Genomic DNA, 15,903 nt, shown 5'->3' on the forward strand with positions numbered 1-15,903 from the left:
GAGGGGGGCAGAAAGGGAGCATCTGAGAAATGCAGCTGGTCCAGAGCTTAGAGGTTATCTAGCCTTAGAGGTCATCATCTAGGCAGATGACAGTGGAAGACCAGAGAGGGTGAGGACACTTGTCTGAGGCCACAGCAAACTGAAGCGGCGTTGGGATTCAAAGCTAGCTGATGTTAAGGCTGGAACCAGGCTCGGTCTGTGTGTCTGGCAGCTGTCACATTCATTAGCTCCCTGACATCTCCTTGTTTCCTTGTGTATTTTTACAAGGTTGTTAATTACCAGCCATAAAGCTCAGCAAACATTTTGATCGGCTTTAAGAGCTCATGAAAACAACATTACATTTTAAGGCATGGTTTCCTAATTAATCTAATTAACTGTCAGCCTTGCATCCTGCTGGTTTCCAGACAAGGCGAGCTGCGCCTCTTAGCTTCTGATTCGGCCCCGGTGGACAGAGCTTCAGGCTTTCACAGTCACAATCTCCATGCCAGGAAACTAGCCAAACTGTGATCTGAGGTTTGGGTTGTCCGAGGCAGTGTCTAGATGCTCAGACTTGTGTTGATTTATTTTCCCCAATGATCTGTTTCTAGGACAAAGACACAGTAGTTTGAAGATGACCCAGATTAAAGCAAGTATGTGGATGCCTGGCCACATCGGCCTAGCGCCATTACAGAAGGCCAAGGCACATTTGGTGCCTTCTTCAATGATGTTCCCTTTCTCATTCACGGTCCTTGCTGTCTAATCCTGCTCCCCTTAATGGCTAGATGGACTGAGATGGACACTAGACCCAAGGATGGTTCAGTCACTTCTGACCCTTTAGTCAGTTCAGTAGCTCAGTCTTGTCTGACTTTCTGTGACCCCATGGACTGCAGCACACCAGGCTTCTCTGTCCTTCACCATTTCCCAGAGCTTGCTCAAACTCACATCCATCGAGTCAGTGATGCCCTGGTCATGGCCTGGCTCAAAAAGATGAGCTGGGTCAACCAGAGGCAACTTGACTGGGTCAACTGGGGATGGAGAAACAGATTCAGGGAAGGGTTTACTTTACTACAGTGGCCATAACAAAGTACCACAGACTGGGTGGTTTAACCAACAGAAATTTACTTCTCAAGATTCTGGTGGCTAAAAGTCTAAGATCAAGGTGCTGGCAGGGTTGGTTCCTCCTGAGGTTTTAGCTCCTTGGTTTGCAGATAGCTGGTTTGTAGATAGTTGCCTCCTCACTGCGTCCTCACATGGTCTTTTCTCTCTGTGTGAGCATCCCTGGAGTCTCTCTGCCTGTCCAGTTTCCTCTCCTAGTAAGGATGACAATCGGATTGGATTAGGGCTCACCCTAAAAGCCTCATTTTAACTTAATCAGCTCTTTAAAGACCACTTCTTTAAATAGTGTCTTTTGGAGGTACTAGCGGTTAGGCTGCAACATACCAGTTGTGGGAAGACATCATTCAGCTCATAACAAAAGGGGAAGAACAGACTTTCCTGGCAGCCCGGTGGTTAAGACTTCTGCTTCTACTTCAGGGGACACAGGTTCGATCCCTCATTGGGGAGACCCTGTGTGCTGTGGCCAAAAAAAAAAAAAAAAGCAAAGGGCAAGAACTATGAAAACTCACATAGTATCTGGGCTGGGGCAAGAGGGCAGTCATGGTCAGTGCACCACCCGTAACTGTGAGGCCCTCTGCTGGACACTCTGAACACTGTTTACTAAAAACACCTGGGACCTGCCATCCTCCACCTGAGGACTTTTATCTGTCCACTTTCTGCTGGGGACACAGACACCTGCACACAAGGAAGGCTAGAGTGTTAGAGGGTTAATGGTGGCACAGCGTTGAAGAATCTGCCTGCATTGCAGGATACACAAGAGATGTGGGTTTGATCCCTGGGTTGGTAAGATCCCCTGGAGTAGGAAATGGCAACCCACTCCAGTATTCTTGCCTGAAAAATCCCATGGACAGAGCCTGGCAGGCTACAGTCCATGGGGTCACAAAAGAGTTGGAAACAACTTTGTGACTAAAAAACAAAGAGGGTTAATACCCGGGGAGCAGCCCTCCCTCCACCAACGAATGATGGAAGTCGCAGGGAGGGGCAATGAGTATCCCAGCTCTCTAACTTCTCAGGTGGAATAACTGTGTGTGTGTGTGTACATGCTCAGTCGTGTCCAACCCTTTGCAATCCCATAGGCTGTAGCCTTCCAGGCTCCTCAGTCCACAGAATTTTCCAGGCAAGAATGATGGAGTGGGTTGACATTTCTTTCTCCAGGGCATCTTCCTGACCCAGAGATCGAACCCATGTGTCTTGCGTCTCTTGTGTTGGCAGTCGGATTCTTTACCACTAGCGCCATCTGGGAAGCCCCTGTCCTGTGATAACTCTGACCCATGCTCTACACTGTCTCTGGAGCTCTTTGGAAGGATCAGTGGTAACTGGCACCTTTTCTATCCTTGGCCTGTCCCACTCACTGGTCAGTATTTTCAGGGATCAACTCCTAAAGAAACTACTTGCATTTGAATCTTTGTTTCCAGGTCTGCTTCTGAGAGAACCCAAACAAAGTTCCCACTTAATGTGGGAAAAGAAGCAGAGAAAGCTGGGGAGAGAGAAAGATTGGATCCTAAGAGAGGGAAGGGGTTCCTGTGTTTTATAGGCTCTAGTTCTGTCCCTGGGAGCGCTGGCCTGCATTTCTCACCCATAGCTCTCCAAGTTGCTATTGTTCATTCTCTAAGTCATGTCCTACACTTTGCGACCCCATATACTGCAGCACACCAGGCTTCCCTGTCCTTCACTGTCTCCCCAGAGTTTGCTCAAACTCATGTCCATTGAGTCGGTGATGTCATCCAACTACCTCATCCTCTTGTCACCCCCTTCTCCTCTTGCCCTCAATGTTTCCCAGCATCAGGGTCTTTTCCTCTTCACACCAGGTGATCAAAGTATTGGAGCTTCAGCTTCAGCACCAGTCCTTCCAACGAATATTCAGGGTTGATTTCCTTTAGATTTGACTGGTTTGATCTCCTCACTGTCCTTGTAAATTAGGATGTTGGGTGTTCTGGAACACAAAATGATTTAGCCACTTCCCTATCCAGATGCAGCAGATTCTCTTGGACTCTTCCAGAAACTTCCCTCTGAAATGTGCAATAATATGGTGAATTGATACCTATTGCTCCTGGGAAAGGTGTCACAGGGTACGTTCCGTGGCTTCGTCAACATGCCCCTCCAAGTAGACCCTTGATTTTCAGAGCTGAAGCTGGGTATGAATTGGGCAAATTTGCATGTGAGCCAGAAGCCACACTGAGGGTCAGGAATCAAGACTCCTGCACCCTTTCTTTTTGAGATAAAACATGATCACAACTTTTCTGGTTGACTGGGATGAGTCCAGTTGAAATTCCTGAAAGAAATGATATAAAGAGACACAGGGAAAATGGCCATAACTGTGAAGGGAGTCTGCACTGGTGACCTGTCTTCAACACGAGCACTTGTTCTAGCACAGTTAGAAGTCTGATGTTAGGGAGGTGCTTAGTTTTTGATCTTTAAAGTGAAAAGACCTGTTCCCATGTTTTCCCCTTGGCTTAGGACCTCCCTTTAGAAATTCACTGGCCTTCTCCCTGGTGGCTCATATGGCAAAGAATCCGCCTGCAATGCTCGAGACCCGGGTTCAATCCCTGGGTTGGGAAGATCCCCTGGAGAAGGGAATGGCAACCCACAATTGGGTATTAGTGGGTTGCCTGGAGAATCCCATGGACAGAGGAACCTGGCAGGCTACAGTCCATGAGGTCGCAAAGAGTTGGACACGACTGAGCAGCTGACACTGTTCACTTTGCTTTCATAAAAATTCATTAGACTTCTCAACGTTTTGTGGGATGAGTATGTTTATAACACATTGCATGCAGAGGGAGAGAGGAATAGAAGCTAGTAGGGGTAGGGTCTGGAATCTGAAAGAAGTGGGTGGGAGCAGTTGGCTTCTGTGGTCAAGGAATTCTCAATATAGAGTCACAAGGGAAGTGTGCCCTAGGCGATGAGGGACGTCTCAAAAGCAGGCTCTGGCCCTTGGGTCAGGGAGCTGGTAATAAATACAGTGACTCTGATGGTGAATGGGATCATTGTCATTACATCTCCTGTTTATAGGGAAGGAAACTTCACAGCTCTCAGCAGGGTAGTATCAGGTCCAGAGAATAACATCAGACCCTGAAAAATCTGATTCAATAGGCAGAAAGTAGGATGACAAACAGAATGGGCATTGGAGTCCTATTTGGGGCAGGATGAGCTGTTTGGGACCAAGCCTGTGAAAACTTTGAGGATGTCAGAAGCCAACTTGAAAGTGGGGGTACCTCTGAGAAAGGGCTAGTTCTGGTGGCCGGAGGCTAACAGGACCGAGCAGGATTGTCCTTCAAAGTGGCTACCATCCTGCACCATCCAGCTTTCCCCGGCCCCTACCCTGCTTGACACTCCCTAGATGGATTTATTTACTTTTTTTTTACATCAGTAAAAAGTATTTTTATTGAAAAAGTACAAATGCAAAGAAATGAACAGAGGAAAATTTAGTCTTGCAACTTTTACTCTATTTTTTCTTTTTGCGCTTCTATTTTGACCTTGCTATTTCATCTCAGCCATTTAACCTGAGACTTTGGTTCAGCTATTTTTTTAACTGCAAAAATAGTCTGAATCTCTGCCTATTAAATCCTTGAAATCAGAATTATATGAAAGAGTAAAAATATTTGTTGAGAATTTATTTTTCAGAGGTAATAATAAGATTTTTTTAATTCCTTGGTCAATTTTTTTAAGATAACACAGTGAAGAAAAATCTAGTTTATCCACTTTTGCTTTTAATTCACTGAAGTTATTTCCATCAAAATCAATTATTTTTACTCAAATGACACTTTCATTCGTATCTTATCATATTGACTATAGATGCTCTAGTATTTTAACTGTTGTTATTTTTACCATCAACTTTCTTGAATCATTATGTATTTCAAAAATTTTTTCCCCAGTTTTCCAAGACATAATTCATGTAAGGCACTGTATAATTTTAAGGTGTAGAGCATAATGATTTAATTAACATATATTGTGAAATGATTGCCACAACAAGTTTAGTTCACATTCATTATCTCATGTAGATTTTTTAATGGAAAAGATAAACAAAAGGTTTTTTTCGTGTGATGAAAGCTCTAAGGATTTACGTTCCTCCCTAGGTGGATTTACCCTCAAAACTGCAAAACCAGGCTGGATTCTCCCTCCCTTCTGTCCACTCACCTTCAAAAATTTAATGAGCTTGTCTAGGTTAAAGTGTTTTATTCAAGCTCAACGCAGGCATTATCACTGAGGAAATAAATCCTAAACTAATAGAAGTTGAGTGTAATGTAAAATAACAATTAATCTCTGTCGCAGAGAGTAAGAAAAATTAACAAACCGCTGGTCAAATATTTATTAGCAGGAGAGACCGGACAGATATCTTTATTCTATGACTGAGGTCAACTGAAACTTAAGGAAGTATCTGTCCTTACATCGTGGGGCAGCAGGGCTCAGAAATGATGTCAGGGCGGGTGTGGGGAGGTGGGGCGTTGGGGGTGGTTAGTGGATCAGAGTAATCTCTGTGGGATGGGGGAGGGTGACAGGTCAGAATGGAGGGTTGGCGGGGAATATCCCAGATGCTTCTTCTCCCCTCCCCTGACTAAAATCAAATTGTGGATGTTGATTCTGACATGACAGACACCAGCTCACCTCTGACACATGTAAAGAGAACCCCCTCCACCATCCAGGGCCCGGTCCTGACCTTCAGCCTTGACCCTCCTACTGTTGCCATGCCTCTATGTTCCCTTCAACTGCACACAAACCCCCACACCCCCACCCCTGCCTTTTGATGGCCTTGGCAGTTCTTGACCACTCTAGAGTTTTCCCTACAAACATTGGGCCTCTCCCATAGGCATCACAAATCATCCATCCTCTCCCATCAGTCTCCTACCTAAGATCTAGATAAAGTGACTATAAACTCTGGCACCTGGAAGAAGAGGTCCAGAATTTCTTTCCAACAGTGGGACAAAAGACAGCTGCCAACAATGCTTCCCAGCCTTGGACATGGGCACTGTTTTTCCTGAAAAGAGGCGGTGCTATGCCTCCTTCCTGGAATCTGGGCTGGCCTTGTAACTTGGCTTTGACCTCCTGCTGTGTCAATTTCCGGCCTAGCCCTTAAGGGACCTGACAGCTTCTGTTCTCTTGGAGCACTGAGCCACTGAGAAAGAAGTCCAACTAAGCTACTGAAGAGTGAGGCCCAGCCACCGGAGCTGCCATCTTGAATGTTCCAGCCCCAGCAGAATTCATGAGTGACCCCAGCAAACATGCCATGGAAGAACTGCCCAGGTGTGCCTGGCCATCCCTTGAAATCGTAAGAAACAGAAAATTGTTTTAAGCCACATGGAGGCATGGAGTGGCTTGTGAAATAGTGATAGATATTTGAGACACTAATCTTTCTAGGATTTAAGTCTGCCTTCCACCTGCCATTTTGGATGTTGCAAAAACCCTACCTTGTCAACTTCAGGCCCCCTGTAGACACACATGTTGGACACCCTGGTGCCAGCCACTTGCCAGGGCTGTCCTGTTGCCCTGCCCATCAAACTCCAAGCCCAAGTTCATTGGTTATTCAATAAAGACTGATTGTACCTAAAGCTTGTTTCAAGCCCTGTTTGGCCTCGGAGAATTCAGACATACTCCCAGACTTCAAAGAGTTCACAGGTTGAAGGGGAGATAGAGAGGAAGATAACATGCTAAAATTCAGGGTGCACATATTGAAATAGTAGCAGGACATAGTTCCATGAGAGTAGGAGAGGTGGGGTGTTGGTGGGGGGACAGTCATGTTCAGGTAGACTTCACAGGGATGCATTTTTAAAAGGTAACTTGCAAAATCAGTGTCAGAATTTGGTTCCAATCTTCTCATTTTTTAAATTAGGGAATGTGAGATGTATTTTTCAGGAAAAAAATTACGCTATGAAATAAACTACCAGTAATAATTTATTAATTTGTGTGTGTGTGTGTGTGACACAAACATGCATTTGTTTTATTTACAAAACACTCTGGTTTCCTAAAACAATACAAACAGCATATTCATCAGCAGGAAGCTGACCATGGGCAAGGAGGGCCCAGGCCACTGGGGGAACCCTGGGCACCCACCCCAGACCAGCAGGCGGCCACCCAGGGAAACCCTTTCTTTTGTTGCCATCAGCAAGGCCAGAAAAAAAAAAGGACTTATTTTCTATAAGGGAAGTAGCCAGGATGAGGAATATCAGGACATGGGTTCCCCAGCTCTCAATGGAAAAACAAACACAACTGCCATTTTTGCAAAATCATCACTGTTAGGGTGCAGGGAGTGGAGTCCTATTCTGGGGTGCTGAGCGGGTGCTGAGCCACTGGCTGGGTCTTGGGGGTTGGTGGGCTGCTCCCTCCAGCTCTGCGAGCTCCACGCGGCAACACCGCACTGGTCGATGGATACAGAGGGGCTTCCACACAGCGCCATCAACATTCTATTTACAACTCTGAGTGGATTCTCCAGGCACATGAAAACTGTGCAGTATTTCATGGTCGGAAAGAATCAAAGGTTTTCCAAATCAAACGTTTCCCAGACTCAGGCATTTGGGAGCTGTTTTCACATTTGCTGTGTGTGTATCACCACGACTAATCTACTTAGTATTTTACTTTAAGTCAACTCCTATTTTATAAACCTAAAAACTTTTATTATAAAAGATTACTGTATATACCACTAAAAATGAAAACCAAAAATACTTGTGATAAACACATAACTATTAAAAATAAAACACAGTTACTTTTTGTCCTTCCTAAAATGATCTCATTTACCACCATTGATATATTTCCTGTATTTGGGGAAACAGTTATAAATATTAAATTAAAAAAATTAAGAATTCCCTGGCAGTCCAGTGCTTAAGACTCTGTGCTTCCACTATAGGGGTTTGATCCCTGGTCTGTAAACTAAAGTCCTGCAAGACACAGCATAGCCAAAAAAAAACTAACTAAAAAAACTCAACTTGGTGTGCTTCAGAGGGGCTTGTTGTGGATATCAAAAGATGCTCCCTTCACTTTTATAGCTCTTATCACTAGGAAATTCCTCAGATTTTAGGAGCTCTGTGTCAGAAATAGGGATGAAGACCAAATATATATTTCTTATTATAAATCACAATGTCACAGTTAGTGACAGAAAAAGGGAGCCCAGAGAGGGGATGTCCCTTCCCCCATATAACCCCAATCTCAAAAATAACTGACATAAAGAGGACAGGGTTGCTTTTCTCTTTGGAACAACTTGGAAGCCTCAAGAGTAAACACAGATGGGCAAAGCCTAGCTGAACAATCTCTGGATGGAGAATGCTCCTGGTCTCCGCAATATCTCTTCCAGAAAAAGGAGCCAGGGAAGCCCAAGTTCTCTGTCTGATCAGATTCATAGGAAACCGGGGGAGCCAGTTTCGAGGTTTTTCAGGTGCTGGGGAAAAACTTGTTATTTTATAAGCAGTCTGCGCTTACTATTCTCTACAGACATATGTTAGAGCTCTTCCTTGAAAGAGAACTGCTCTTTGGCTTGGGAAAGTATTTCAAGAGACCTATTGATTACACAAAGGACTCCTGCTGAGAGTCCAGCCTTGTTGTTCTGCTGTTTGTGTAAGCAAACAGGGATTTGCACTTTTATCTAAGTATTGTCTTTTGTATTTGCCTCTTATCTTTCCCTTATCATCAACCTTTATTTAGTACTGTTTTAACAGGTTTTTGTAGTAATATACAAAGGGGAGATGGGGGAAGAGATAACTTGGCAATAGGCCAGGGCGAACAGAGTCAGGCACCCAGTAAGATGTGCCCAGGTGGGGAACTAATGCTTGGCTTAAACACATTGTTCATTCTGCGATGACACCTCCTTTTCTTTGTTTTGGTAAAAAATAAGACAACAGTAAACTCCCAGGTGGTCCAGTGGTTAGGACTCCACACTTCCACTGCAGGGGACACAGTTTCGATCACTGGTCAGGGAACTAAGATCCCGCAAGCTGCAAGGCACAGCCTGAAAAAAACCCAAACAAACAAAAACGAAAAAACAAATAAAAAAGAATACAAAATGGAGTCACTTATGCTAAGCCCCAAGAACCTAAGAGATAAAACAATAGTTAACTTAGAGTTTTGACTCTCCCAGGAATGAATCTTTTAATTGAGTCAATTAAGAATCACCTGATCAGCACTAGTTAGGTAACCTGCCTGATAGATGCCTGCCATCCTGTAAACCACAGTGACCTTGCCATAATCAACCCATTGTTTGCCTCATATAACTTGGTTTCTTTTAAAAATTATTTATTTGTTTATTTTTGGCTATGCTGGGTCTTTGTTGCTGTTCTCAGGCTTTCTCTAGTTGCAGAAAGTGGGGGCTGCTCTTTGTTGCAGTGCTTGGACTTCTCATTGCAGTGGCTTCTCTTTAGATCACGGGCTTAGTTGTTCCACGGCATGTGGGATCTTCCCAGATCAGGGATTGAACCTGTATCCCCTGCATCAGGGCATGGCAACCCACTCCAGTATTTTTGCCTGGAGAATCCCATGGACAGAGGAGTCTGGTGGGCTACAGTCCACAGTGTCGCAAAGAGTTGGATGTGGTTGAAGCAAATGAGCATGCACACCTCCCTGCATCAGCAGGGATTCTTCACCAGATTCTTCACCATTGAGCCACCAGGAAAGCCCCAGCCTCTTATAACTTTCTTGCTCCTGCCTATTAAATTCTTTCATTTTGTACAGCTCCTCGGAGTTGCTTTCTGTCTGTTAGATTGGATGCTGCCTGATTCACGAACCATGAAATAAAACCAATAAAACCTTTAAAATTTACTCAGTTCAATTTTGTTTTTTTAAACAGTTCCCAAATCTTCAGTATCAGTTGTTACCCCAGCAAAAGAGCTGAACGGTGACTCTCCTAAAAAGACATGTTCACTTTCTAGTCCACAATCCCTGTGCACGTGACCTAGTGGGGAAAAAGTTTTTGCAAGTATAATTAAGGATTTTGAGATGAGATTATCCTGGATCACTGGGGCAAGACCTAAATCCAATGATTAGTATCTTTATCAGAAACAGAAGAGACAACGTAAAGGAGAAGGCAAGAAGATAGAGATGGAGATGGAGGCAGATATTGGAGTGATGTGGCCACAAGCCAAGAACACCTGGGGCCACCAGAAGCCAGAAGAGGTAAGGAAGGATGCTCCCCTACAGCCTTTAGGAGAAGAAAGGTCCTGATGACACCTTGATTTTGGACTTCTGGCCTCTGGGCCTGTGACAGAATAAATTTCTGTTGTTTTAAGGCACCAAGTTGATGGTGATTTTTCTATGGCAACCCTAGGGAAGAAATACAGTCTCCAACAGCCTTGCATTGGTAGAGCTTTGGAATGAAGGAGCTTTGGAAAGGCACAGGACATTAATGAGAAAGATGTTTTACTGAAGATTTCATGGGAGACAGAGAAGAAAGTTGCCTCTTACATCACAGAACAAGCACTAGTGAGAATTCCTGGTGTCTACCCTCCCACACTGCACCTGTAACTTTCCTTCTCTTCCTCAATAATTCTCTGAATTTCAAGAGAATTTCCCCGTTTTTCAAGCTATTCAGCCTCTCCTCAGCTGAACATAAGTGCCATAGTTATCTGACTAGAGATTATCTTTGCCGCCTCACAGGAGCCCTTGTGAGTCTCATTTTTTGAGTTGTTTTCGCCCCTTATAATCAACAGTCTTTTTTAACACATGAGGTATGAAAGGATCCCAGGAGGAAGGTGGATAGAAAGAGAATGGTCTCCACTGACATTCCCCAGTCTTGGGTTGGGCTCCTCAGGAGGCACCTCTTTGAGCTTCTCTCTGTCTCCACATTCCCCACCCCCCCACCCAAGAGCTCTATCTGGAAACTAACGAGGTATAAACAAACGTGAAATACACAGAATAAACTGGGGTGTTTCCTGTTATTTAATACTTTTGGAATGGAATGAAATAGTGGATGCAGTGAGGTGTAAACAGGCCCTGGGATGCAGGGGGCTGCTCTCCATCTCAGGTGATCTGGAATCTGTTGGAAAGGGAGTGGAGTGATGCCATGCAATCTGGGAGTAATTCCTCTAGGAGCACCTTAACAGGCAATGAACCGTGGCCTCTCGGATTTCTAATTTGTCTCTACCCAGTACCTGGCCCTTAGCAGGAGCTCCATGAATGGGAACGTGTCAAGCTGAACTGTGAATCTGGTTTCTCAGCTACCTCCCACTCAATACTGCCCTGAGACCCAGACAAGCCCTGCTCCAGGCTTACACCTCAAGGGCCCTGCACTTTGGAGGGCCTTTCTCTTTTTTTTGTTTTTTGGAGGGCCTTTCTCAAAGGAAGCCTCCTTTCGGGTCTGAGACCACATGGGGCTGGCAGTAATATTCAGGCCTGATGCTGTAAGCCCAGATCTGGATGTGGGTTTTGTTTTGTTTCGTTTTAAACCTTAAACAACCACTACAATATTGTAAAGTAATTAGCCTCCAACTAATAAAAAATAAATGGAAAAAAAAATAAAAAATAAAAAAAAATAAAAAAATAAAGAAAGCTGAGCGCCGAAGAATTGATGCTTTTGAACTGTGGTGTTGGAGAAGACTCTTGAGAGTCCCTTGAACTGCAAGGAGATCCAACCAGTTCATCCTAAAGGAAATCAGTCCTGGGTGTTCATTGGAAGGACTGATGTTGAAGCTGAAACTCCAGTACTTTGGCCACCTGATGCAAAGAGCTGACTCATTGGAAAAGACCCTGATACTGGGAAAGATTGAGGGCAGGAGGAGAAGGGGATGACAAAGGATGAGATGGTTGGATGGCATCACCGACCTGATGGACGTGGGTTTGGGTGGACTCCAGGAGTTGGTGATGGACAGGGAGGCCTGGCGTGCTGTGGTTCATGGGGTCGCAAAGAGTCAGACACAACTGAGTGACTGAACTGAACTGAACTGATAACTGAATTACTTTGCTGTACATATGAAGCACAACATTGTAAATTAACTGTTTTAATTTAAAAATGGTTTTAAAAAGTAAAAAAAAAAAAACAACAAAACAAAAAAAATAAACCTTAAACTTTTTTTTCATTGTTGTTTTTCTATTATTTATTTGTTTTTGGTTGTGTTGAATCTTTGTTGCAGCGCTACGTGAGCTTTCTCCAGTTGCGGTGAGCAGGGGCTGCTCTCCAGTTGCAGTTGTGTGGGCTTCTCATTGCCGTGACTTCTCGTTGTAGAGCACAGGCTTTCGGGCACACGGGTTTCAGTAGTCGTGGCACACAGCTTAGTTGCTCCACGGCTTGTGGGGTCTTCCTAGACCAGGGATTGAATCCATGTCCCCTGCTCTGGCAGGTGGATTCTTTCTGACTATACCACCAGGGAAGTCCCAGACCCAGTTCTATATTCAGTCCTGGTTGCCAGAAACATACCTGAACATTTTCTAAGAGTTCGTCTGGGGGCTAGGACTGGCTAGGGTGGGCAGTGCCATCTGTTTGGGGCCCCCTGAGCCTGGACTGGGGTCCATGTGGGTTCCTGTTCCTACTTCTTTCATTTGAAAGTGGTCTGTAACCCTCTCCCCCATGTGTGGAGTCAACTGGATGACCTGAGGAGCTCCAGGATTGTGCCTGTGGGGTGGTCCTATGGCCTTGCAGTGGCACCTGCTTCAGGAGGGTATCACAGGAGCAGAACACTGCCTCTGGCTGGTCTGGCATTTCTTTTGTGGTAGTGCTTGAGATTGAGTTACTAGAATGATGCTCACACACAGATTTTGAGTGACTAACAGCAGACACAGGAGGGATATGGAGCTCCGGTCTATTAATGGCCTACAACTGACCCTTGGGCTTGATTCATATATTTGGGCCTGGGGTGGCTCTCACCCGTCTGTGTTCAGACCATAGTACCACCTCCAGTCTGCAGCACCCATGGTTGCTGGGGGGCAATAGGTGTTCTTTCCCTGGGCACGTTCTGCCACTGGACCTCAACCCCTCTGCAGGGCTTGGTTCAGGTGTCAGTCCTCTAGAGGTGGCTGCGTCTACTCATTGTTCTGCTGTGCCCACAAGCCTATCAGTGCTCTTTCTTAACTCTGAGTGATAAAACAAGACCTGCTCTTTTGGCCTTAAGCTATGCTAGATGAATACTGGATATGAACACTGGAATATACTGGATGAATACTCCACTAATACTGGAATGGGTAGCCTTTCCCTTCTCCAGGGGATCTTCCCAACCCAGGGATCAAACCCAGGTCTCCCACATTACAGGAAGATTGTTTACCAGCTGAGCCACAAGGGAAGCCCAAGAATACTGGAGTGGGTAGCCTATCCCTTCTTCAGTGGATCTTCCTGACCCAGGAATCGAACCAAGTCTCCTGCATTGCAGGTGGATTCTTTACCAACTGAGCTATCAAGGAAGCCCATGCTGGATGGGGACAAACAATCTCTGCATATACGGAACCATTCTTGCTCCAATGGTTCCTCATCTATGCTCCCCACTGGTCTTGGGGTATAGTAGACAGGAATGAGGTCAGCATTCAAACAGATCCCATTTTAGGAAGGCAGTGATGGGGGCCCAAAGTGTTCAAGAGAAGACATGGAAGATGTGTGTGTGTTAGTCGCTTTGTGATCCCATAGGTTATAGCCTGCCAGGCTCCTCTGTCCATAACATTCTCCAGGCAAGAATACTGGAGTGGGTAGCCATTCCCTTCTCCAGGGAATCTTCCTGACCCAGGTTTTGAACCCGGGTCTCCCACATTGCAGGCAGATTCTTTACCATCTGAGGCAACAGGGAAACTCATGTTGTTCTATATTTACACTAAAAGTTCCAATGATAAACTTAACATGATCAGAAAATGAATAATCATTCACAGGTTCTCCATACTCTGGGTAAGACCTCTCTCAGTTCAATTCAGTCGCTCAGTCGTGTCAGACTCTTTGCAAACTCATGGACTGCAGCATGCCAGGCCTCCCTGTCCATCACCAACTCCCAAAGTTTACTCAAACTCATGTGCATTGAGTTGCTGATATCATCCAACCATTTCATCCTCTGTCCTCCCCTTCTCTTCCTGCCTTCAATCTTTCCCAGCATCAGGGTCTTTTCCAATGAGTCAGTTCTTCGCATCAAGTGGCCAAAGTATTGGAGTTTCAGCTTCAGCATCAGTCCTTCCAGTGAATATTCAGGACTGATTTCCTTTAGGATGAACTGGTTGGATCTCCTTGCAGTCCAAGGGACCCTCAAGAGTCTTCTCCACCACCACAGTTCAAAAGCATCAATTCTTCAGTGCTCAGCTTTCTTTACAGACCTCTTTCAGTGGTCATCATCAAGGAAGCTTGACCTTTGAGGGTCAACGAAAGCCATATTCACTGGCAGCACGATAGATGATGCAGCCTCATGACTAATGGTGTAGGCAGCATTAAATAAATGGTCTTAGAGAAATGCAGAGGCAGATGTATATTGTTCCAATATAAACAGAATGTGAGGAACATGGCATTGTAAACAATAAACTGTTACTGCCTTTTTCTCAGCGTGGGAGATAGGACATTAGCCCAGAACAGCACATTAGACCATAAAGTACAGGAAGTGATGGGTACCACAGGAATCTTCATGTGTGCTGATTGAGCAATCAACACATAAGGACCTCTTCTGTACCCATTACTCTAAATCTTCTCAATAAATCCTTATACCTCACATGGGCCCAGGAATTCTATAATTCTAATCAAATTGTTTACATAGTTAGGGCGTGCATGCCAAGTCACTTCAGTCGTGTCTGACTATTTGCAACCCTATGGACCACAGCCCTCCAGGCCTCTCTGTCCATAGGATTCTCCAGGCAAGAATCCTGGAGTAGATTGCTCTGCCCTCCTCCAGGGGATCTTACCAACTCAGGGATTGTCTCTTATGTCTCCTGCATTGGCAGGCAGGTTCTCTACCACTAGCAGAACCTACAAAGCCCTTACATAGGTAAGGGGCTCCCTAAAACATATTGATCGAGGGCCTATGCACCCTAAGGACAGTCCTGTTCCCACTTCCAGATACAGTGTCTTCCTGGAGCTCACAGATGGACCCCACATCCATTCATCCTTCTTCTAGTTTTCAGACCCCAGTTTCTTCAGAGAGAACATTCTGTCCCATAGTCCACAAGGAATCTGATGAAACTGAAATCAACCTCCATTTTAGGGGGTGAAACTCCTCACTCATCACATTTTCTCCCATCCCATAGCCTGCTCAACTTTTTTAGTGTATAACCCTATTTACCGAGCTCTAGGGTCTCACAGTTCTCATGTGCCTGAGATTCTTTAAACTGGAATCATCAGAATGACACACTTTGCCAGCTTGTGGCACAAATATGACTACTTTATAAATTTTTTTTTACTCATTCAAGTCCTCATGTGCCCATATTTATAAAAGTGAAAAAGTCGCTCAGTCGTGTCCAACTCTCTGTGATCCCATGGACTATACAGGCCATGAAATTCTCCAGGCCAGAATACTGGAGTGGGTAGTCTTTCCCTTTTCCAGGGGATCTTCCCAACCCAGGGATCAAAACTAGGTCTCCCACATTGCAGGTGGATTCTTTACCAGCTGAGCCACAGGGGAAGCCCATATTTATAGAAGGGCCCAAATCTTCCATTTTTAGGCCTCCCCTGATGCCTAGATTTTCAAAGCCTAGGGGACAATTTGGTCTTAAGGCTTCAGTAGAGTTCCAGTGTCATCTGTTGAAGGAACTAGAAAGAAGTCTGATCAGTTCGCTATAGCCATTGCTCCTCACTACCACATGTCTGTTGAAGAATGAGTCTGTGTAGTCCCCTGGATGCTTGTCCATAGCTGATGAATATTTCTGAGATCCTGCACAGGTCACAGTAGCGCCCCTTTGGGCTCCTTCATAGCATTTTCTCACAATTTATTTTATTATTTTAAAAAA

This window comes from Cervus canadensis, chromosome 10 (assembly GCF_019320065.1).
Source record: "Cervus canadensis isolate Bull #8, Minnesota chromosome 10, ASM1932006v1, whole genome shotgun sequence".
Taxonomy (NCBI): Eukaryota; Metazoa; Chordata; class Mammalia; order Artiodactyla; family Cervidae; genus Cervus; species Cervus canadensis.